Source organism: Mesocricetus auratus, unplaced genomic scaffold (genome assembly GCF_017639785.1).
Source record: "Mesocricetus auratus isolate SY011 unplaced genomic scaffold, BCM_Maur_2.0 Super-Scaffold_100014, whole genome shotgun sequence".
Taxonomy (NCBI): Eukaryota; Metazoa; Chordata; class Mammalia; order Rodentia; family Cricetidae; genus Mesocricetus; species Mesocricetus auratus.
In genome coordinates, this window is record NW_024429197.1 from 8,117,625 (window position 1) to 8,140,077 (window position 22,453).

Consider the following 22,453-nt stretch of genomic DNA (forward strand, 5'->3'; position numbering starts at 1 on the left):
ACCTAGTGCTTGTGACGGGCAAAAAGCTCAGACGCAGAGTTTGGCCGGGAGAGGCAGGAGGCTGGAGCCCAGGTCTCAGAGCCCTGCATCAGACCAGGCTTGCTAAATGACCTGGCATAAGTCTCCTTCCCTCCGAAGGCTCAGTTAATGACAATTGCACTAGAAGAGCACTTCACAATCGAGGAGAGTGGGAGGAGACACTATCTTTGGGGGAACATTTTCCCAGAATCCCACACCTATTGAATGTGAGATTTCTGAGCAAGGCCTGGGCATGGTGGCACACACCTTCAATCCCAGCACTCAAGAGGCAGAGGTGGGAAGGTCTCGAGTTCAAGGTCAGCCAGGTTTACCTACAGAGTTCCAAGACAGCCTGGACACTGTCTCAAAATAAGTAAATAAGTAAATAAATAAATAAAATTCAAGTCCTAGATACTGAGGGTATAGTCGCTCAGTTGGTAGAGTGATTGATTACCTAGCATACTGAAGGCCCTGGGTTCAGTCTCCAGCCTGACATAAAACAGGGTTGATGGTACATGTTGTAATCCCAGCATTCAGGAGGCAGGGGCAGGAGCATGAGGGCCTACGTGTCACAGCCCCATGTCCTGAACAAGCCTTGCTGGTGGCCAGGATTGCACATGGGTTAGAACAACCATTTCCTCCTAGAAAGTGTTGCTTGGCAAGGCTTCCTCAGGGAGACAGTGTAACCCAGCATCTTTCTAACAGGTGGCTGTAGGCTGCTAACTGTAAAGAACCTCTGTAGCTAAACTGAGAAATGGCACCCCCTCCCAGGAACAAGGACTACAAAATCTTGTGCTAGAGCGGGGGTGGGAGGTGGGGGGAGGGGGGGCGTCCTTGAGGGCTCTTCCATTTCTGAGCTTGGAAAGATTCCAGCAATAAATTCAGTTCCTCCAGGAGGTTCAGCCTAATATTTTTGGCTTAAAGGCCATTACCATTGTAGGAAGAGAGCCCTCAGTGTGGCTAGCATGCCTTGGGAGGAAAAAGGGAGGAAAATGCCATTGTTCAGGGAAGTAAGGTAAATGGGGTTGCAGAGGCGATGGGAAGGGGGCAGAGGTGGAGCGGGGAGGAGGAAGTGAGGATGTAAATACCCTGGCGAGGGTGAGGAGAGGCTAAAAGAGAGCTTACACCCCTCTGGCTACCCGGCTATTGAAATGGGGAACCCAGGCCGGGGGGGTGGCAGTGCACGTCTTTAATCCCAGCACCCAGGAGGCAGAGGCAGGCAGATCTCCGAGAGTCTGAGGCCAGCCTGGTCTACAGAGTGAGTTCCAGGACAGCCAGGGCTGTCTCAATAAATAAATAAATAAATAAATAAATAAATAAATAAGGAGCCCAGGAGTCTCCTTAGGCATCTCATGCTGGAAGAAGGAAAAGACGGAAGCGGAGTGTGGTGGTGCACACCTTTGTTCCCAGAACTCCAGAGGAGAGACAGGCCTGGTTTACATAGCTAGTTCTAGGCCAACCAGGGCTACATAGGGAGACCCCATCTCAAACAAAACAAAAAACTAAAATGGACTGGTAACACAGCTCGGCAGGTGAAGGTGCTTGCTGTACAAGCCCGGTAATGTGAGTTCAATCCCTGGAACTCACATAAAAATGGTAGGAGAAAGCCAATTCCCAAAAGTTTGTGTTCTCACCACCACACATAGAAGCCCATAGCCCACTCTCTGTGTGGGTACGAGAAGCACCCTGTGGGGGCACTGGCCTGTACTGACCTTTGCCTCCCTGGCCTTCTGGAAGGAGGGGGTGTTTTTCTACTTGGTGACAGACAGCACCCAGCCTAAGTCATTTTCAGGAATGCCTGAAATTCCACTATCAGTGATTCATCCTCTCTGTTAGGCAACTGCTCTGGGGATACTCTTTCCCTTCCCCGGCACTGTTAGAACTAAGGATGGGCTGAGCATGGTGACCTACACTTGTACTTCCAGAATTCCAGAGGATGAACTGAAGGATCACAAGCTCAAGGTCAGCCTGGGACACATAAGACCCCCATCTCAAAAACAAAAGAATAGGGCTGGCCAGAGAGATGGCTCACTTTGTAAAGCCGCAAGCATGCTGAACGAATTTTAATTCATCCATAGATTCTATGGTAGGAAGAGAGAATTGATTCCTAGATTCATTCACACAGGCGGGCAGACAGGAGCTAGTTCCAGGACAGCCTCCAAAACAATACAGAGAAACCCTGTCTTGAAAAACAAAACAAAACAAAAAAAAGAAAAAAGAAAGAAAGAAAGAAAAGAAAGACCCACTTTGCCAGGCACAGTGATGCAAGCCTCTAATCTCAGCACCCTTAGAGGCAGAGGCAGGTGGATTTCTGAGTTCAAGGCCAGCCTGGTCTACAGAGCAGTTCCAGGACGTCCAAGGCTACACAGAGAAACCCTGGAGAGAGAGAGAGAGAGAGAGAGAGAGAGAGAGAGAGAGAGAGAGAGAGAGAGAGAGAGAGAGAGAGAGAGATACTTTCCTGAGAAGAGAGTGAAGACAACTGAAGAGTCCCAGGGATGTGAAGCAGCAGAGCCTGGGCTTGCCAATTCTCAACTCCGGCCTCCCAGCCAGGCTGCCGCCACCCGGTACAGTGCCAGCTACAGCAGGCAGGTGCATGTGAGGTAGGGATGTGTGGGAGGATCCACAGGTCTAGAAGCAGAACCATGTTTGAATCCCTGATCTATCAACATAGTCCTGAGACTCTAGCTATCTGTAATGTAAAACAAAGCAAGATTCCAGGGACACTGTTGAGTAGCTCACGGGGAGGATTTTGGCTTTAATGGCCCCGCCATGACTGAATCCCTTTGTGCAGTTAACTACCTGGGCAACAGTTGCCCCAGGGATAAGGATAACACTGGCCTTCTATGGCTGATATGAGGGCCAAATGGGATATGAAGTTCTTGGCACGGTACCCAGACATTCAGTAAGTCTTCTATAAACAGTACCTAGGTGTTGTGACGCCATCATGGCTGGCTCAGCCTGGAAGACCCTGTCAAGACTATCAAGAAACAACAAGTCCTTGGCTCCTCTTCTCACCACCCGCCTCAGGGCCTCAGACCCTTCCCGGGATGCCCCGGGCCTCGGTTGCTCCCACCAGGCCTCTACGGTAAACTGGGCCTGAGGAGCGTGGTTCTGACCTCTTCTTTCAGCTTAGTGAGAGCCTGAGAGATCCCAGAGCTCAGTCTCAGGCCTCCTCCAAAGCAGCAAAGATTCCGGGCATGAGGCTGGCCCCTCCTTCCACTCGTCCCTCAGACAGGTTGAATCGAGGATGCCGCCTATCCAAGAGTGCAGAACCTCCTGTAGCAGCCCACGCTTCTCCAGCCTCCTCTCTCCTCCCAGCCAAGCCTGGCCTAGGACCTCTGCCGGCATCTGCAAAAGAGCCACGTGTGCTTGGCGCAGATCCACTGCCGCTCCTGGGCGGCTCTCACAATGGCTCCATTCAGAGTGGAGCTGGCCGGTGGGGCTGGGGTGCGAGTTCAGACACGGAAGAAGGGGCTGCCAAAGATGGGAGAGTGGTGGTGGCAGGCCTCAGCACATGTGGGAGTGGCCGCCTCACAGCTGGGGCCACCAAGCTTGGGCTCCCAGGGGCCCAGTGAGGGTAAGTGTGGGGGCAGACAGAGGGGGGGATTACTCATGGGTCCTCGCCCATGCTCTCGCTGGCATCTGCAGGCCCCTAGCCAGGAATGACGTGGGCTCGGTTTTCGAAGCAATCCTTGCTGTAACAGCTGGGGCCTCTGTGCCTTTTCTCCCTGCAACTGCCTCTGCCTCATCATCTCTCCAAGCTGCTCAGCACTCACTGGCTTCCCACCGACCTCACCTCAGGGTCCAGACTACCTCCCACCACCTCACCCCCTATTCCCTCACCCACCCTGGCCTCCCATCAGCTTTCCCAGCTGAGCTTCAAACTCTTACTCTCATAGTAAAGAAAGACACAAGACACCGACCGCCCTGACCAAGCAGTGTTCCTCCCGTTCCCAGACCTTCCATTCGGTGATTGTTTCTGGCAGTCACATTACCTGCATCAGTCCAACGCTATTCCATCCACCAGCCTGGGCATAGAACTCCAGAGAGGGTCTGAGGAGATGGCTCTGTTGGTAAAAGCTTTGCCTTGCAAGCGCAGGACCAGAGTTCCAGCCCCAGAACCAGATGTGGCTGGTGGCATACATTTGTGATTCTAGTGCTGAGAGAGGTGGGCACTGGAGGGTTCCTGGTGCTTGCCAATCCAGCCCATTGGCTAGCTCCAGGCCAATCAGAGGCCTTATTTCAAAAAACAAGTTGGGCCGCCAGGCATTGGTGGAGCACGCCTTTAATCCCAGCACTCGGGAGACAGAGGCAGGCGGATCTCTGTGGGTTCAAGGCCAGCTTGGTCTACAGAGCGAGCTCCAGGACAGCCTCCAAAACCATACAGAGAAACCCTGTCTCGAAAAAAAAACCAAAAAAAAAAAAAAAAACCAAAATCGTGTGGTCACCATGTGACTAGGGAGAGTCAGGAAGGGTAAGGGTATTCTTAAAAACAAGCCAAAGTCACGGGTTGGGGAAGGTCAGTTTCCAGGGAAACAGAGAGCAACTCAGTTCTCACAATGAATAGAAACCTTATTTTTCAAAATACAGCATAATGGTTCCTGCCTTCAAAATAGAGTCAGGCAGGTTCCTAGGCAACCATGCCTGGCAGGATCTTTGTTTGTTGTTTGTTTATTTGTTATTTGCTTGTGAAGGATGATCTCAGATTCATTATGTAGCACAGACTGGTCTTGAACCCCTTGATTGCCTCAGCCTCTCAAGTCCTGGGATTTCCAGTGTGAGCCACATTGAGCTGCAGAACAATTTGTTGCACGCCTACCTCTGTCCCGGAGTTCCCCGTGGTGCTGCTGTGTAGAAGGGTCCGGTTTGTTGAGGCTATTCAGGAAACTATTCAAATGAACTGAATTGCTGCCCAACACGGTGGATTCCTCGATTGGTGTTGGCACAACTCTGAAATCGGCACACCCATGTCCTGCAACAGTGGTGACAGGCCTCTTCCAGCTAAAGATGCCACTTCCTCTTCTGTGAGCCCAAGAACTGGACTTGCATAGATCCAGCTGCTATGAGCAGAACTGAGTTCAAGTCCTGGGGCTTCCAGGTCCTGCAGGTCATAGACCTGTCCTTGACCTTGAATGGCCTTGTATTGTAAATGGGAGGCATTACTCCCTTGCTTCTCCATGCTATGAGTGAGGTGTGGGCGTTCCTGTTGTCTTCATACTAGAGAGGAGGAAGCTGAAACCAGGAGCTGATGGAAGGTACTCTAGAACCTTCTTCTGGTCTCTTGTGACTTTAGCCCTCCCCTCATCGTGGAGATCACGCTGGCAGGGAGCTTGCTGTCATCACCAATGGGTTTGAAGATGGCTGTAGTGGATTGCCAGAGAGAACAGCAATAGAGGGTCTGCCTGGTGGGAGGGGCCCAGGCTAGCCCAGGACTGTATCTGTGCCTTCTTGTTTAGTGAAGAAACTGCTACAATGTACCATGTGTCCAGGCTGAGCTTCAGACTTCTATATTCTCTTCCCAGAGCACCACGGAAGTGATGGAGGAGGGTAGCACAGGCTCCGATAAGGCCAGGAAGCCCTCTGGGAACTAAGAGGCCTGGGGTGACAGGCAAGGCTGCTCTGCTACCTTCTGAAGGTGAGACAGGGAAATCACATCGCCCTGGGTGACTAATCATCCCCTGTGAAGTGGGGACCCTACTGTCACCTCCTTCTCCTGGTGGGAGGTTAATGAAGATGCTGTGGATTGCAGGGTACCCACTGTGGGTCCTCAGCACGTGACAGCTAAGTTTAAGTCTCACTCTGCTGTTTGCACAACCTGGTTGCAATGGTGTGGTCCTGGCTGGGATGACAAGAAAGTTATCTCAGCCGGGCGTTGGTGGCTCACGCCTTTGACCCCAGCACTCGGGAGGCAGAGGCAGGTGGATCTCTGTGAGTTCGAGACCACCCTGGTCTACAAGAGCTAGTTCTAGGACAGCCTCCAAAGTCACAGAGAAACCCTGTCTCTAACCCCCCCAAAAAAGAAAAAGAACATTATCTCACCTTTCTCTGCACCTTCCTTACTCAGAAACTGAAGGCAATCATTAAAAAAAAAGCCAAAACGAGAGTGTGCACAGAGAACGTGTTCCTGGATGGCACTTGCTGGTTGCCAGCTGTAAGACTTGGTCAGCTATTTACCCTTCCTCGGACCTCATTCTCCCTGTGCTGTAGATGTCTCTGTAGGTGACACTAGCTAACTCTGTTCTTTGCTTTAGGAACAGCTCCTGTGTCAGCCTTGTAAACTGCTTGTCCCCAGCAGTTGGCTCTGCCTTGCACATGATTGACCGGAAGTGGGTCTCGACAAAATGTCTGACCTTCCTTCTCTCTCTCTCTCTCTCCACTTCCTTCCTTCCTTTTCTCATTTTTTTGTGACAAGAGTCTCCTAAAGCAGGCGTTGGTGGCACACAACTTTAATCACAGCACTCGGGAGGCAGAGGCAGGCGGATCTCTGTGAGTTCCAGGCCAGCCTGGTCTACAGAGCAAGTTCCAGGACAGCCTCCAAAATGATATAGAGAAGCCCTGTCTCGGAAAAAAAAAATTTAAAAAAAGACAACGACAAAAAAAAAAAAAAAAAAAAAAAGCCCTGACTATCTGGACCCCCAGTGTCTCCTACATCAGGAGCACAGGCCCGTGCCTGCTGATGTCAGCATATGCACTCCTGGCACTCTGGAGCAACTGAGTTACTTCTTTATAAATGAGACATATGGGGTGCAGAGCTTAACAAAAATGTCATGCCTGTTTGCCAAGCATGGTGTTAAACTATTGTAATCTCAAGATTGAGATATTAAGACAAAAGGATTCAGAGCGTGAAGCCAGCTTGGTTCTCCATAGCAGGTTCTAGGCCAGCCAGGGCTACTGTGCCAGAAAAAAACGGAAGAGGAATGTGCCTGGAGACTTTTTCCAACCCAGATCACCCATTCCCAGAGGTCACCCTTGGACTTTCTGTGGTTCTGTTCCCTCTTTGAGAGTTGGGGTGTACTGTGTACCCAGATATCCTCTGGTACTGATCGCCTGTCCTCTGAAACAGGACCTCCATTTCTGCTATGGGATTCAGGGAGCCTAGCCATGAGTCCAGCACACATGAGACAGCTTCCTGACACCTGTGTCCCTTGCAGGTCTAGGTCTGGTGGCCATCACAGATCATATCCTGTTGTTCTTCAGAGTCTAGCAGAGAGGAGGCCAGGAACAGGCTGGAAGGCCTGACTCAGAGGTTGATGCCTTTGGGGCTTGGGGTGCCCTACAGGAAAGGCAGGGGTGACTGGATGCTCCCTGGAGTCTGTCTGAGCCCCTAAGCCACAGACCCTTCCAGCTGGGAGCCTCAGGGTGCTTGTAGACTACTGGGAAAAGGACCATATCTAGGCTACAGCATGCCTCCAGGGAGGACAGGGTCTCTGTAAGGCCAAACACATCAGCCATCTTGCCTGGGAAGGTCCCTGTCTCTTCACCGATGAATAGATACCTGGATGACTAGATACCTGGAGGGAAGGCCCCATCCCAACTGATGACCGTGGTCATGTGAGAGTGGGTGTTGTTCTCTTGCCTAAGTTTCAAGGCCCAATGGAACATGAACCAAGAGATTCATTAACCATGGAGTTTACTAAAGGGGGATGGGGGGGGGGAGAGAGAGAGATGAAAGGAGAGAGAGAGAGAGAGAGAGAGGGTGAAGGGGGAGAGAGGAGGGGGCAAGAGGAGAGGGAGGGAGCACGTGGAGGTGCTCGCTTAAAAGGGGGAACCTTGCACATGCGTACTGAGTCTTTATGCAGCTTCCATAACGAGTGACGAGTGACATAGCCATGACATGGTCACTCTGCTATGCACGTACAGCCCATTGTCAGGGGGCGGGGCCAGCACAATGCTGAGGTTCCAACAATGGGAAGGACAGATAGGCTCCTAGCTGAGGTCAAGGCTTCTAGAAAGATTAGCAGGGCAAGTGGCCCAGGTGACTGATGAGGTCACCAACAACCCCTGCCCATCACATCTCCCAGGCTTCTCAAAGCAGGCTAGCACAGAGCCTCCAGCCATGTGTGCTACCTAGCTGGCTTCTTGGCTGGATAATACGGGGCTGACACACCTCGGCCTGTGCGGCCCTAGGTTATGTCACAGACTCCAGGCTCAGTCTTCTTGCCAGTAAAATAGAACTGGCTGATTTTGTATTCTTCTCTTCCTTTTCTCTCTCTCCCTCTCTCTCCCTCTCTCTCTCTCCCTCCCTCCCTCTCTCTCTCTCTCTCTCTCTCTCTCTCTCTCTCTCTCTCTCAGTTTCTTTGGGTTTTGGAGACAGGGTTTATCTGCATAGCCCTGGCTGTCCTGGAACTGTTCTGTAGAGCAGGCTGTCCTGGAACTCAGAGATCCACCTGCTTCTGCCTCCCAAGTGCTGGGAACTAAAGGTGTGTGCCAGCACTGCCCCGCTTTTGTATTGTTTTCTATGGCAGGGTCTTGTATAGATTAAGTTGCCTTGAACTCTCCCTTGAACTCTCCAAGATGGCCTTGAACCTCAGATCCTCCTACTTGTACATACTCATATGCATGCAACACCAACCCTGGTTCGGGGTATTCTGTTTTAAAGATTTATTTCTTTTGTTTTTATGTATATGAGTATGTTGTCTGCATGTGTATATGTCACCATGAGTATGTCTGGTGACCATGGGGGTCAGAAGAGGGCACCAGATGCTAGGAACTGGAGTCATAGATGGTTGTGAGCTGTCATGTGGGTGCTGGGAATTGAACTTGGGTCCTCTGGAGGAACAGCCAGTGCTCCTAACCTCTGAGCCATCTTTCCAGTATTCTGTTTTAATTTTTGCTAGGGCTGGAGGACAAGGTGCAGTTTTCAGATTCGAAAAAATAAACAGGGAAGTTTACTACCTAGTTCACACAGTGAGTAGCTGAGATTGAAAATCTTAAGTTCCTCCCAAGAATTCAATAGAAAGGGTGTCACAAGTCACATCTCTCAAAGCAGGCAGTCATGGGAAATATGTGCCCATGAAACCCCCAGGACAGGCCCTGGTGTGTGGGAAACACTTCACAAATTCAGGGGGAAGAGCTGGAGAGATGGCTCAGCAGTTAAGAGCACTTTCTGTTCTTCCAGAGGTCCCAGGTTCAATTCTCAGAACCCACATGGCAGCTCACAAACATCTGTAACTCCAGGGCCAGGGAATCCAATTTCTTCTGGTCTCTGAAGGCCTCAGGCATGCACACAGTACACAGCCAAAACAGCCATACACATTAAAACAAAAACAAAAGCAAATGCAGGTGTCTTAGTGTTTCTGTTGCTGTGATGAGATACCATGACCACAGAAACTCTTATAAGAGAAAACATTTAATTGGAGCTGGCTTACAGTCCATCATTGTCTTAGTGGGAAGCATGGAGGCATGCAGACAGACAGGCACTGGAGAGGTCCACATTTAGATCAGCAGGCAGCAGGAAGAGAGTGACACTGGGCCTGGCTTATACATTTGAAACTTCAAGGCAGGCCCCCCAGTGACACACTTCCTCCAACAAAGCCACACTACCTAACAGTGCCACTTTCTATGGGCCTATGGGGACCATTTTCTTTTCTTTTTCTTTTGTTTTTCAAGATAGGGTTTCATTTGCTGTAGCTTTGGGGGCTGTCTTGGCCTAACTCTGCCTCCAAGTGTTGGAATTAAAGGCAAGTGCCACCACTGCCCTGCAATGGGGGCATTTTCATTCAAACCACCATAGCAGGTAAAGACATGAACACCCAGCTCAAGTGTTTTGTCACTAAGAGCAAGACTGAGGAACGGCTGGAGAAATGGCTAAAAAGGGAAGGGCACTTACTGCCAAACTCACTGATAACAAGCTTGATCCTGGGACCCACACGGTCCCAACTCCCACACATTGTCTTCCAACATCTACATGTGAGTCATAGTATAAATGCACCCATACCCACAAAACAAATTAAAAGGCTAAGACAAGCAAGAAGGGCTAGAAAGATGGCTCAGTAGTATTTACTGCTCTTGCAGAGGTCCTGAGGTCAGTTCCTTGCACTCATGTCAGAGAGCTCACAACTGCCTACAACTCTGACTCCGGAGGTTCTGATACAGTTAACATATTTGCAAGTATAAAAATAGTAGTCCTTTATGTTCAGATAATAACCACCCAGGTTTAGAGTCTGAACACATAGGACCTTGGGAAGGGCATTATTCCTTTCCTCAGATATTTCCTGAGACTCTCAAAAGTATAAACTGTTTACAGTTACAAACAGCCTACTTTCCTGTGCCCTTGTGGCTTGGTTTCTACCTCATCCATCTTAATGCTGCCGGATGTTGCTTCAGGAACCACCCAGTGACCTCACTTAGTTTCTTAGCAATCCTTTGAAGGTAGTTACTTCAAACCCTTCCAAAATCCATTGCAAACACACTACGGGCTGGGATGCCCCCATGAGGAGCCTGGACCCACACTTGCTTGAAAGGCTCCCACTCAGATTCTCATATTCTCCCGTGGGTCTCCCTTCTTCTCAATGCCTCTCTTTCTCTTAACTCTCAAGCCAATAAGATCGCGTTAAGCCTCATATTGGCTAGTCCTGGAATTCTTTTTGGCATTAGAGCCACCAATCCTGGTTAACTATGAGTCAACGTGCCAATGAGTCTAAACTGCTGGGGTGACAGTGGGGTGTCTGTCCTCCACAACAGTCTCAGGAGATACCAGGTCCGGGGACGGATGGATACAGTGGCTCAGTGAGGCCTGAGAAACGTTCTGTCCCCTACTCGTCCTCTCTCCAGGTTGCTTTGATCCATGAGTAGGTACGCTTGTGGTGTCCAGATGGCTGCAAGTAACATCTTGTAAGTCGAGTGTGGGGGCGGGGGAGTGGGGAGAAGATCCAGCCAGTCATGGTAGCTCAAACCTGCGATCCCAGCATTTGGGAAGCTGAGGCAGGAGGATCACTGAGAGTCTGAGGACATTAGAGCAAGTTTCTGGACAGAACTGAGTACAGAGAGAGAGTCAACACCATAACCAAACCAAAGCAAAATAAAACAAAACAAAAGTTAAAAAGGAGCTCAGCCTGCCGGGCGGTGGTGGCGCACACCTTTAATCCCAGCATTCGGGAGGCAGAGGCAGGCGGATCTCTGTGAGTTCCAGACCAGCCCGGTTTACAAGAGCTAGTTCCAGGACAGCCTCCAAAGCCACAGAGAAACCAAAAAGAAAAAAAAAAAAAAATCTCAGTCTCCACACCAGCCATTTATGACCTTCCTTTCCCTGTGATTGGGTGAGCTTAGTCATGCGGTCTGCCCCGGACCAACGAGGGGGTGTCCCTTTCCCGGCAGTAGGGGACTTGGAGGGAGGAGTTTGTTGGGAAGCCCCAGTGGGGGTGTGGATGGAACTTTAAGAGCTAGTGACCCCTGTGGGCTGGGGCGGGAAGACCCTGAGTTACACAAACAACCTAAGCAGCAAGGAGCGGCCCAGCACTCAGTGCTGTGGATCCCCAGAGGAAGTGGTTTATTTGGACTGAGGGTGGAGGTGTGTTTGCCAAAGATCCCTGGAGGCCTCGCCTCTGAAGCCTGAAATATGAGAAAGACTCGAACGCGGGAGGAGTGTGGGAGGAGGGGTCAGAGGGGACTGTATGAGCAAAGATCTGTGGGCTTCAAGGCCAAGGGGGGGCAGGGGGGAGTGTAGCAGTTGACACCAGTCTCAGAGGCAGAATTGAAGCTGGGGGCGTAGCTTAGCTGTATACAAAGCCCTGAACTCAATCCCCAGTACCTTACTTGGTGGTGTGCACCTGACCTGACATCACTTGGGTCACTTGGGACCTGGGGCAGGAGGATCAGAAGTTGAATGCCATCTTCAGCTGCACAGTGAGTTTTGTAGCCAGCTTGGGATATCCACATGAGATCCTGTCTCAAAACAACAGAGGTTCAGGTTGTAGCTGTAAGGGTGTAGCCCGATGGTCTAATGGTAGAGCACTTGTACAACATGCATGAGGTCCTGGGTTCAATCCCAGGCATCGCCTCCATGCTGGAGAGGGTCGTACAACAGGGAGCATTACTGGGCACTTACTAAGTCATGTGACAGCTTTATCTATTTGGGGACCATTGTGATTCCCATGGAAAGTGAGGCACAGAAAGGTTAGGCGATTTCCCCAGAGGCACACAGCTGAAACGGGTGAAGATGAGCTTGGAATTCAGATTGTCTGACCAGGTCTCCACCCTGGCAGCAGGAAGGAGAGAGGGCTTAGTCCTTCGTGCCATGAGTCACGCAACTGGCAGCAGCCTCAGGAGGGAAGACCCAGTTTGTCTCCAGAGGGCAGGAAGAGCATTTGTTTGAGGCCAGCCCTTTCCTCAGGCCGGAGTGCTAAGAGGATGTAGGGAAGGGCATGAGGAGATCCAAGAGTCAGGAGCTGTGGCTCCTAGGACTTGAAGAGATGCTGTTCTGAAGTAGTCTCCTTTCTTTAGACACCATGCCAGCCGGAGGGGGGCTGTCGGAGCTCCGCCTGAGGATGTCAGGGATGACCAATATGGCAGCTTGGCTTTGAGGTCTGCTCTACTGTCCCCCTCCCCCATATTCTCCCCAACAATTTTACTTTTCCATAGACTTTCCATCAAGAGAAACAAGAAATATATTGATAGTCTTCTGGGGGCTGGGTGTTGGGGAATATCATTACTATTATTTACTTGGTTTTTCAAGACAGGGTTTCTTGAAGCTTGTTTTGGAATTTGCTTTGTAAACCAGGCCGGCCTCAAACCCACAGAGTTCTGCCTGCCTCTGCCTCCCTAGTGCTGGGATTCCCACCGCCCAGCAAGGGGAATATTATTTTAAGGTGTGTTACTTTTATGTTGCATTTGACTCTGTGAAGCTGAGTTACTGTGCCTGTCTAAAACACCTGATGGTTTAATAGAGCGCTGAACGGCCAATAGTGAGGCAGGAGAGGGGAATAGGCCGGACTGGCAGGCAGAGAGGATGAATATGAGGAAGAATCTGGAGAAAGGAGATCTGGGAAAGAGAGAGGAACTTCAGGGGCCATCCACTCTGCCACACAGCCAGACATGGAGTAAGAAGGAAAGAAAAGGTGTACAGAAATAGAGAAAGACAAAAGCCCTGAGGCCAAAGATGGTTGGGATAATATATGTTAAGAAAAGCTGACAAGAAACAAGGCAAGCTAAGGCTGGGCATTCATAACTAACAATAAGCTTCCGTGTGCGATTTGTTTGGGAGCTGGGTGGTGGGGTCTCCAGAAAGACTAAAGAGCCAAAAGAATAAAACATCACATTACAGCTGGGGAGGTGGCTCAGTGTTTGCATCACAATCATGAGGACCTGAGTTCAAATCCCCAGTGCTCATATAAAAAGCCAGCCTGGTGGTGAGCATCTGTAACCCCAGTGGAGACATCGAATCCATGAAGCTCATTGGCCAACAAGCTTAGCCAATCAGTGAGCTCCAGGCTCAATGAGAGATTCAAAAAATAAGATGGAAGGTTGGTGAGATGGCTCAGTGGGTAAGGACACTTGCTGCCAAACCTGATGACCGGAGTTAGATCTAGGACTCACATGGTGGATGGAGAGAATGGACTATCTCTAAAGTATGCCAACACATGTACAAACACACACACACACACACACCAAATACATGTAACTAAAAGCAAGAATTATGTCTTTAAGGGACTGGACAGATGTCTCTGTGGTTAACAGCACTGACTGTTCTGTCAAAGGACCTGGGTTCTATTCCCAGCACCCACATGGTATCTCGAAACCATCTATAACTCCAGTTCCAGGGGATCTGACACCCTCTAGCCCTCTTCTGAACTTCGAGGGTACCAGGAGGCACACAGGTGGTGCACAGACACACACACACCACTCACACTGGGCAGTGGTGCCTCCCAGCACTCAGGAGGCAGAGGCAGGCAGATCACCGGAGTTTGAAGCCAGCCTGGTCTACAGAGTGAGTTCCAGGACAGCCAGAGCTACACAAAGAAACCCTGTCACAGGAAAACAACAACAAAAACCATTCATGCAAATAAAAAATACAATAAAAGAGGCAGATGCAGGTGGATCTGAGTTCAAGGCCAGCTTGGTCTACAGAGTGAGTTCCAGGACAGCCAGAGATAGACTGTCTGGAAAATCAAAACCATAAAAAAAATTCAAAAAGTTTTCATTGGCATATGTTAATACATGATCGTGTGTTTCACTATGGCATTTCCCTGTGTGTATATAATGTCTTTTGACCATAATCACCCCTATTGCTCACTCTCTTCTCACTCCCATCCCACTGAAGCCCCTTCCTCTTCTCAACTATTTCCCCTTCTACTGTAAGGGTTTGTTTTTTCCTTAATTAAAAAACATATTTACTTCATGTACAAAAGTGTTTGCTTGCCTATGTGTCTATGTGCCACATGTGCAATACTCACACCATGGAAGCCAGTGATGCTGCAACGGTAAACGGCACTTACTGAAAGTAAAACTAAGTATTTATTGTAGAAATTACTCACAAGAGACCAAACAAGTAACCCAGATGAGCCGAGTAGCTTTCTGCCGCCGAACTGGAAGCCGATAGCCGGAAAAAGAGTGAGACTTCCGTTGTTCAGTCTTTTATACCAACCCCCCCCCCCCCCCCGTAACGCCCCTAGCCATGCCCAAAAGTGAGCCTGGCTAGTGACGTAGTTCACCGCCTACATCCATATATGTCTTTACGTCCTTCCGTATACGTCTTTAGTCATGCCTAAAGTGGGTGTGGTTAGCGGTGTGGCAAACTGCTCTTTTATTACCTCATCTGTATGCGCCTCTAGTAAGTCACATGGTTAATGGCGGCATTGTTTTCCTCCTACAGAGAAGGGTGTTAGTTTTTTGCTTTTTGTTTTTTGTTTTTCAAGACAGGGTTTCTCTGTGGCTTTGGAGGCTGTCCTAGAACTAGCTCTTATAGACCAGACTGGTCTTGAACTTACAGAGATCCGCCTGCCTCTGCCTCCCCAGTGCAGGGGTTAAGTGCATGTGCCACCAGTGGCCTGGCTTGGGTGTTGGATTCTTAGGAACTGGAGTTACAGTTGTGAGCCACAATGTGAGAGTTGTGACTTGAACCTGGGACCTCTGCAAGAGCAGCCAGTGCTCTTAACCACTGAGACATGGCTCCAGCCTCTCTCTTTCTTCTTCCTTCCTCCCTCCCTCCCTCCCTCCCTCCCTCTCTCTCTCTCTCTTCATGAACTTCATTAGGGTTATGTACAGGCCCATGGGCAAGAGGTCAGTTTTAGGAGCATGGGTACTTTTCTAGTGCCTGTATCACTGAACAGAATGGCTCTCCCTCCCCCAGCAACTGTGAATTGCCTAGAGATCCTAAGGGAGGGGTGGGGCTTCATGGGTCTCTCCCTCTTCCATGATGTTCTCAATATGGTCCAAGTAATCATAGCTGTTTGTGAGTTCAAGAGTGCAACAGCTGTGCCGTGGCCACAAGACAGGGTTCCATTGCACTCTGCCCCTTCTCACCCCTCTTCCATGATCTTCCCCAGTCTTGTTTTGTTTTGGGTTTTTGATTTGTTTGATTGTTTTGAGACAGATGTCATATATCCCAGGCTGAGCATGGAAGACCCTGAATTCCGTGATCCTCCTGCCTTCATCTCCAGGCCTTGAACTTGCCATGTACCTGAAGCTCTTGCTTCCATTTCCCAACTACTGGGAGTATAATTATACCACTATGCCTGGTTTATATGATACTGGGAATGGAATCCAGGACTTCATGAATGCTAGGCAAACACTACCAACTAAGCTACATCCCTAGACTGTAATGTCAATGTCTTGTTGACATTTCACCACACACACACACACACACACACACACACACACACACACACACACCAGAGATCAGAGGACAACTTTCTTTTGGGAGACGGATATTAGATTTGGTTCAGTCAGTATTTTTATTTTTAGAGCTAGGGTTATAGAGACAAAACGTTCAAAATTAAAATAAGACAAAAATCCCCAGCCAGGCATTGGTGGCACATGCCTTTAATCCCAGCACTCAGGTGGCAGAGGCAGGTAGATCTCTGTGAGTTCGAGGCCAGCCTGGTCTACAGCCTCCAAAGCAATACAGAGAAAGCCTGTCTTGAAAAACCAAAAAAAAAAAAAAAAAAAAAAAACCAGACAAAAATCCCCACATTTTAGCATTCAGATCCTGCCCCAGTGACTTGGCACATCTTATACAAATACGCAGAGCCTAACTTCCAGTGACCCACAGTGCTTGGCCCTAAATGGCCCAGAAGGACAAGTCGTGCTTTAAACTTCACTGCTTAACAACACAGCCAGCCTGTCCCCTCTGATACAGACCCAGACAAATGGCCTGTGAGATAAGACTGAACAACCAACAACGGCCCACTGCGAGAGGACTTCCACCCTTCAGCCTAGAGACGGGATCCCATCCCAGGGGTTCGTGATAGTGCGGTGGAGCTAATGAACTTTCTACTTCATTCTCTTCTGTGTTTACCATAAGCCTCTTTGCATCTTACACATCATTGGCCTGTCACCATCCACACATCTCACTTTATAGCCCAGGCACTGAACTTACCAATGCTATGCCCCAACTGCTGCAAGGATAACTACTGTACACCACCGCCTTGGCCTTTTCCTCCATCACCCCTGCTACCAAATCTCAGTAGCCACTCTCTGTGTAGTCTGAGTAGCCCCGAGCACTGGCAACCCCCCTGCTTCAGTTTCCCAAGTGCTGGGATTACAGGAGTGAGCCACTCTGCTTTAGCGGTTTTTATTATACTTCCCCCATTTGTTTTGTTAGTTGGGTTTGTCATTTATTTGTTGGTTTGTGTTAGAGACAGAATGATCATGTAGCCCAGGCTGGCCTTGAACTCATGGTCTTTCTGGGTGCTGGGATCATAGATGCAGACCATCATACCAGGCAGCTTTCCTTTCGTTTACATCTGTAACTCTGGAACTTGAGAAGAAATAGATGAGTTATTTTACAGACCATTCCTTCAGTGGGGTGTGTCCTGTTCTCCTCAGGCTCACACTGGGCTCTGACCTCCCTCTGAGCTGGAATGTTACAAGAGTGACACTGTGTGCCTCAGTCATTTGCAGAAGTGTTGGATGCCTGAAGCCCGAAGAGGCTGATGTTAGATTTGGTCACCTGCTTAGGGTCCATCATGTTCTTCCACTCCATAAGGTAGAATTTTCTCTCTTGCAAGTAAAGAAGGGGCAGTCTGCAGGGACACTTCCAGGTCACATAAATATCCCCTTCCTATTGGTTCTTTCAGGGTCACTTCCGATCACCTGTGTGGCTCTGCCCCTTCCCCTCACCTTTGTCACCCTCGCTCCTGCGGGTCCTGGGATGTCCTTCTCTCAGCCCGGTCTTCTAGCCTTATGCTGTGAAAAGCCATCCCTGTTAGCGACACTCAGGGCCATGGTGCTCAGACACACCCTTCTCAGTCCAGCAGTGGACACAGCAGCTGAAGGCATGAGCCGGTTCACCAGAAGAAAGGAATCCTTCCAGAACCACACCTCCAAGCTGCAGAGGCCAGAAGCAGATGGCCGCAGCAGATAAGAGCAGGGGGTTCACTTGTCAGGGCTCTGCCGGTGTCTGGGAGGGATCAGCTGAGACAAGGGGCTTGTTCTTCTGCCACAGGCTGTTCCTGGTGTGTTGTGGGACGTGGGGTGACGCCAGGCAGAGGCAGCGGTACACGGTGTTCTGCAGGAAGGCAGGCGGGCGGGTTCCAAATATGGACGTGCAATAGGAAGCTTGGCTCCAGGAGTGCAGACGCCTCACACAGTAAGCAAACCAACCAGCCCAACCCAGTTCCCAAGTGTCACACAAGTGAGGGAGGGAGACTGGGGCTGTCCCGGGCATGGGGTGCAGCTGGGAGGACATCAGACCCACACAGCTGCTTCTACCTCCTGCATTGCAGGGGCTCTGCAGGCTGCTGGGGTCCCAGGGCACCTCGGAAATGGAGACAGCCTTTATTCCTCGGGAAGTGAAGGGCTCTTGCCATCTGGGAAAGGATACATTTGCTGTTGAGTTTCAAATGGCTTCGTGCCCCTTCTGCTTACAGGCTGCAATGTGAGGAACTGATTGTCCAGGCTTCAAAAGACCAAATAAATAAGCTGATAAATGAGCCGTGAATCACCGAAGAGCCCTGAGCCACCAAAGAGAGGAAGAACGGTCCTCAGTCAAACAAACTTTCTGAGGAGGAAGGGCTGGCTACTCAGTTCTGCTGTTGCTTAGAAGCAGCTGAGGAGTTGACCACCCCTGCAACTCTCCCAGGGCAACGCTGGCTGTCCCTGCACTTTTCAGAAAGGGAAATCGTCGCTTCATCTGAACCAGGGCCACCAGCTCTGCAGTGAGGACCAATTCTCTATGTTGAAGGTCAGGTTTCTACTCTGAAAGAGTAACTGGAAAGGCAGGCATCTGGGAGACTCCTGCCACCCTGTTGCTACCCACATGATAGCTGATGGTGATTGGGGGGCAGTGGGCTGTGAAATGTGCCATCTGAAGTCAGAGCAGACTTGAGTTTGAACACCACCCCTTCCGCTTACCAGCTGTTTTACTCTGGTAAGTAATGCACTGCCATTAAGCCTCCACCTCCCTCTGTGTGGGAAGCACTATGACACTCAACCTGGATAGCGAAATGGAACCAGACAGTCTTGCGTGAAGTCTTCCTAGACCGATGAACAAATGTCTACTCACCAACCACAGACCAAAACAACAATTCACACCCGAGTCTGACTTGGTGCAGTACTGAATTCAATTCGGGTTACCTACAGGTGTGTGGTAGCTTGTGAGCTTCTACACACTGAAGAAAAGGTTTCTTACCCCACTCCCCAGGCCCCAACCACAGTTAATGGTCCATAGATCCTCAGGAGGGGCAGGGTCTTGTGAACCTCTTGCCCTAGGGACCTTTAACTGCTTATATACACATAGGTTCCCAGGAAAGGATGGATCTCCCAGAGTTCCTTCTGTCAGTCATGGAAACAGAGAGAGAGAGACAGACAGACAGACAGACAGACAGACAGACACAGAGAGAGAGAGACAGACAGAGAGAGAGACAGACAGACAGAGACAGAGAGAGACAGACAGACAGAGACAGAGAGAGACAGACAGACAGACAGAGACAGAGACACAGAGAGAGAGAGACAGACAGACAGACAGAGACAGAGACAGAGACACAGAGAGAGAGAGAGACAGACAGACAGACAGAGACACAGAGAGAGAGACAGACAGACAGACAGAGACAGAGACACACACAGAGAGAGAGACAGAGAGAGAGACAGACAGACAGACAGACAGAGACAGAGACAGAGACACAGAGAGAGAGAGAGACAGACAGACAGAGACAGAGACAGAGACACAGAGAGAGAGAGAGACAGAGAGAGAGACAGACAGACAGACAGACAGAGACAGAGACAGAGACACAGAGAGAGAGAGAGACAGAGAGAGAGACAGACAGACAGACAGAGACAGAGACACAGAGAGAGAGAGAGAGTCCCTGTGGCTCCCCTAGCAACAGCTGTCTATGTATCTTCAGGGAGGGGCCAGGCTTCCGAACCACTCCCATCTGGATCGTTTAACTGGCTCAGTTTTTTCAAGCTTCTTTTGAGTAGTCCCAGCTGCTGAGAATTCAAGGCGAGGGCCTCGTCATGCCTAGAGGACAGACTTCCCAGCAGATGGCACATTGCAATGCATGCAAAAGGTGCATATTAAGTGCCCCATAATCCTCTAGTGACAGGAAGGTTCTAATAATAATGATGATGATGGTGATGATGACGATGTGAGACTTGAGTAGAAGGTTGAAGCCAGTGTGAGCTTGAGGCCGATATAGGGACCAAGAAATGAATAATGTCCTTATCCAGATAGCCAATTCTATTGCAGAAACCTTCAATAGAATTTTTGTTTTGGTTTGGTTTTTCAAGACAGGGTTTCTCTGTGGCTTTGGAAGCTGTCCTGGAATTAGCTCTTGTAGACCAGGCTGGTCTGGAACTCACAGAGGTCCACCTTCATCTGCCTCCTGAGTGCTGGGATTAAAAGCTCTTGTTTTTGTTTTTTGAGACAGGGTTTTTCTGTAGCTTTGGAGCCTGTCCTGGTACTCACTCCGTAGGCTGGCCTTGAACTCACAGAACTCGCAGAGATCCACCTGCTTCTGCCTCCTGAGTGCTGGGATTAAAGGCATGTACTACCATTTTCTGGCTCTATCAATAGAATTTTAAAAGCTTTTATTATAGTGGTGTGTGTGTGTGTGTATGTGTGTGTGTGTGTTCATGCCCAGACCACAGCATGTGTGGGGACATTGTAAGACAACTTTTGTTTGGGGATAGAATCTTCCCATGTATGGCTGACTTGAACTCATCATATAGCCAATGCTAGCCTTGAACTCCTTATAATCACATCTCCAGTTTCTTCTTTTTTAAAAAATATTTTAATTTTTTTTATGTGCATTGGGGTTTTTACCTGGTGTACCCGTGTGTCAGATCCCTTGGAACAGGAGTTATAGACAGCTGTTAGCTGTCATGTGGGTGCTGGGAATTGAACCTGGGTCCTCTGGCAGAACAGCCAGCACTCTTAACCATTGAGCCATATCTCCAGTCCGGTTTCCAGTTTCTTAAGTGTTACGAGTATAGGCTTGTACCATCGCACCCAGCTCAAACTGGCTTTTATAACAGACTTACCATCAAGGTGACTCATTGATCTATTAATCCTGGATGGATTAATACATTCCTCCAGGCAGAGTCCTCTAGACTAATTATTTCTCTAGCCAGTGAGATGGCTCAGGTATAGTGCTTGCTGATGAACCTGACAATATGAGTTTAATCCTGGTACCTACACAATGAAGAACAGCACTGATTTTTTTAAAGTAACTGGGGGTGGATCGATGGCTCAGTGACTAGGATCAGTGGCTGCTCTTACAGAGGAACCTACCTGGCTTGGTTCCCAACACCATATGGAGGCTCACAGTCATATGTAACTGCAGTCCCAGGGGATATGACACCCTCTTCTGGCCTCTGTGGGTACTGCTTTCACATGGTGCACAAACATGTACAGAAAAAAAACACCCATAAATATGAAAATTATTTAAAATACAAGAATTTTTTGAGACTCTGTAGACCAGGCTGGCCTTGAACTCACAGAGATCCACCTGCCTATGCCTCCCGAGTGCTGGGATTAAAGATGTGCACTGACTATCTCATCCAGTTAAACAAGTGTTTCCTAGCCCTCTCCTTTATTCTTCACAGTCCACTCATTTAATCTTCTCACACACGGACACCATGATACCTGTGGCTCTCTCCATCCACCATGTGGATGTCAGCAATGAAATGCAGGTCATCCAGAAGCACCTTCGCTTGCTGAGCCATGCGGCTGAAATGTCCTTGACAGCCTTCGTTGCTGTCTCCTGGCTTGAACATTTTGGTTTGGGCAATGTCTATTGAAGTCTTTTCAAGAGCCAAACTGCTGTCTGAGGCTTGACATGTAGTAGCCCCTCGACAAAAATCAGTGGCTAGCCAGATGTGGTGGCACATGCCTTAACCCAGCACTTGGGAGGCAGAGGCAGGTGAATCTTGGTGAATTTTAGGCCACCCTCGTCTACAAAGCCAATTCCAGGACAGTCAGAGCTGTAACACAGAGAAAGCCTGTCTCAAAAAAACCAAAAACGAACAAACAAAAACAATCAAACCAGTGGCTTGAGTAAATAAATAGATAGTTAGTCTACACAGGACTTACTGCATTTGCTGGTGTGTCAGTAGAGGGTCCTCCTGATGGAAGGGACGGGATACATAACCCTGACCTTATTTGGGTGGAAGGCCATCCAGGATTCTGCTGCAGTGAGTAGTGGTGCAGAGGGGTAGGGTGGGGAGGAAGTGCTTCCTCTCTCCAGAGCTGCAGAGAGCTAATGGCCTCCCTAGGAAACCAATCCAATTAAGGGTTTGGCTTCAAGTCAACTTGAGTTCCCTTCCTGGCTCAAACAGCTTCCAAGTGACAAAATGGAACCTGTGACTTCCCCAAGACAGGCCAGTCTCCTGAAAGATAAGAGCTGAAAGGGGAGGGTTGGGGGGTAGAGTTTCTTCTCCCAGAGGAACAGGCTGCTTGGAGCCTACAGGATTTGGGTGGCATTGCGGGAGAACAGAGCAGGGCTGCTATGGGCAGTGACAAGGAGCTTAAAGCAGGTCAGGGGTCACGGGCTGGTCTTTTTCTGCTTCCATCTCCCTGATTGGGAACCAAATGAGGCAAGGAGGAAGAGCCTGCCCGAGGCCACAGAGTACCACCTCAGAGAACTGGAAAGATAAGCAGCTGGTCCCTGGTTGGACACAGACAGTCTCTCTGTGTAGCCCAGACTGTCCTGGAACTTGCTATGTAGACCAGGCTGGCCTCGAACTCACAGAGATCCGCCTGCCTCTGTCTCCTGAGTGCTGGGATTAAAGGCGTGGGCCACCAATGCCCAGTTAACCCAGGCCCTTTTAAAGAGCAACA

The 22,453-nt window shown here is 49.6% G+C and overlaps 3 long non-coding RNA genes across 3 annotated transcripts; 1 reads left to right on the forward strand and 2 right to left on the reverse strand.

The window, feature by feature from the left end:
- Positions 1-2,749: 2,749 nt before the first annotated feature.
- On the reverse strand, positions 2,750-4,204 carry LOC121143898. The gene is made up of 2 exons (XR_005881189.1): positions 4,014-4,204; positions 2,750-3,366 (listed from the first exon to the last, which is right to left on the reverse strand). It is a non-coding gene; the product is annotated as an uncharacterized LOC121143898 (long non-coding RNA).
- Positions 3,505-19,056, forward strand: LOC121143897. The gene is made up of 4 exons (XR_005881188.1): positions 3,505-3,595; positions 5,541-5,653; positions 17,621-17,764; positions 18,045-19,056. It is a non-coding gene; the product is annotated as an uncharacterized LOC121143897 (long non-coding RNA).
- On the reverse strand, positions 16,732-21,837 carry LOC121143896. The gene is made up of 2 exons (XR_005881187.1): positions 21,707-21,837; positions 16,732-18,128 (listed from the first exon to the last, which is right to left on the reverse strand). It is a non-coding gene; the product is annotated as an uncharacterized LOC121143896 (long non-coding RNA).
- Positions 21,838-22,453: the final 616 nt, after the last annotated feature.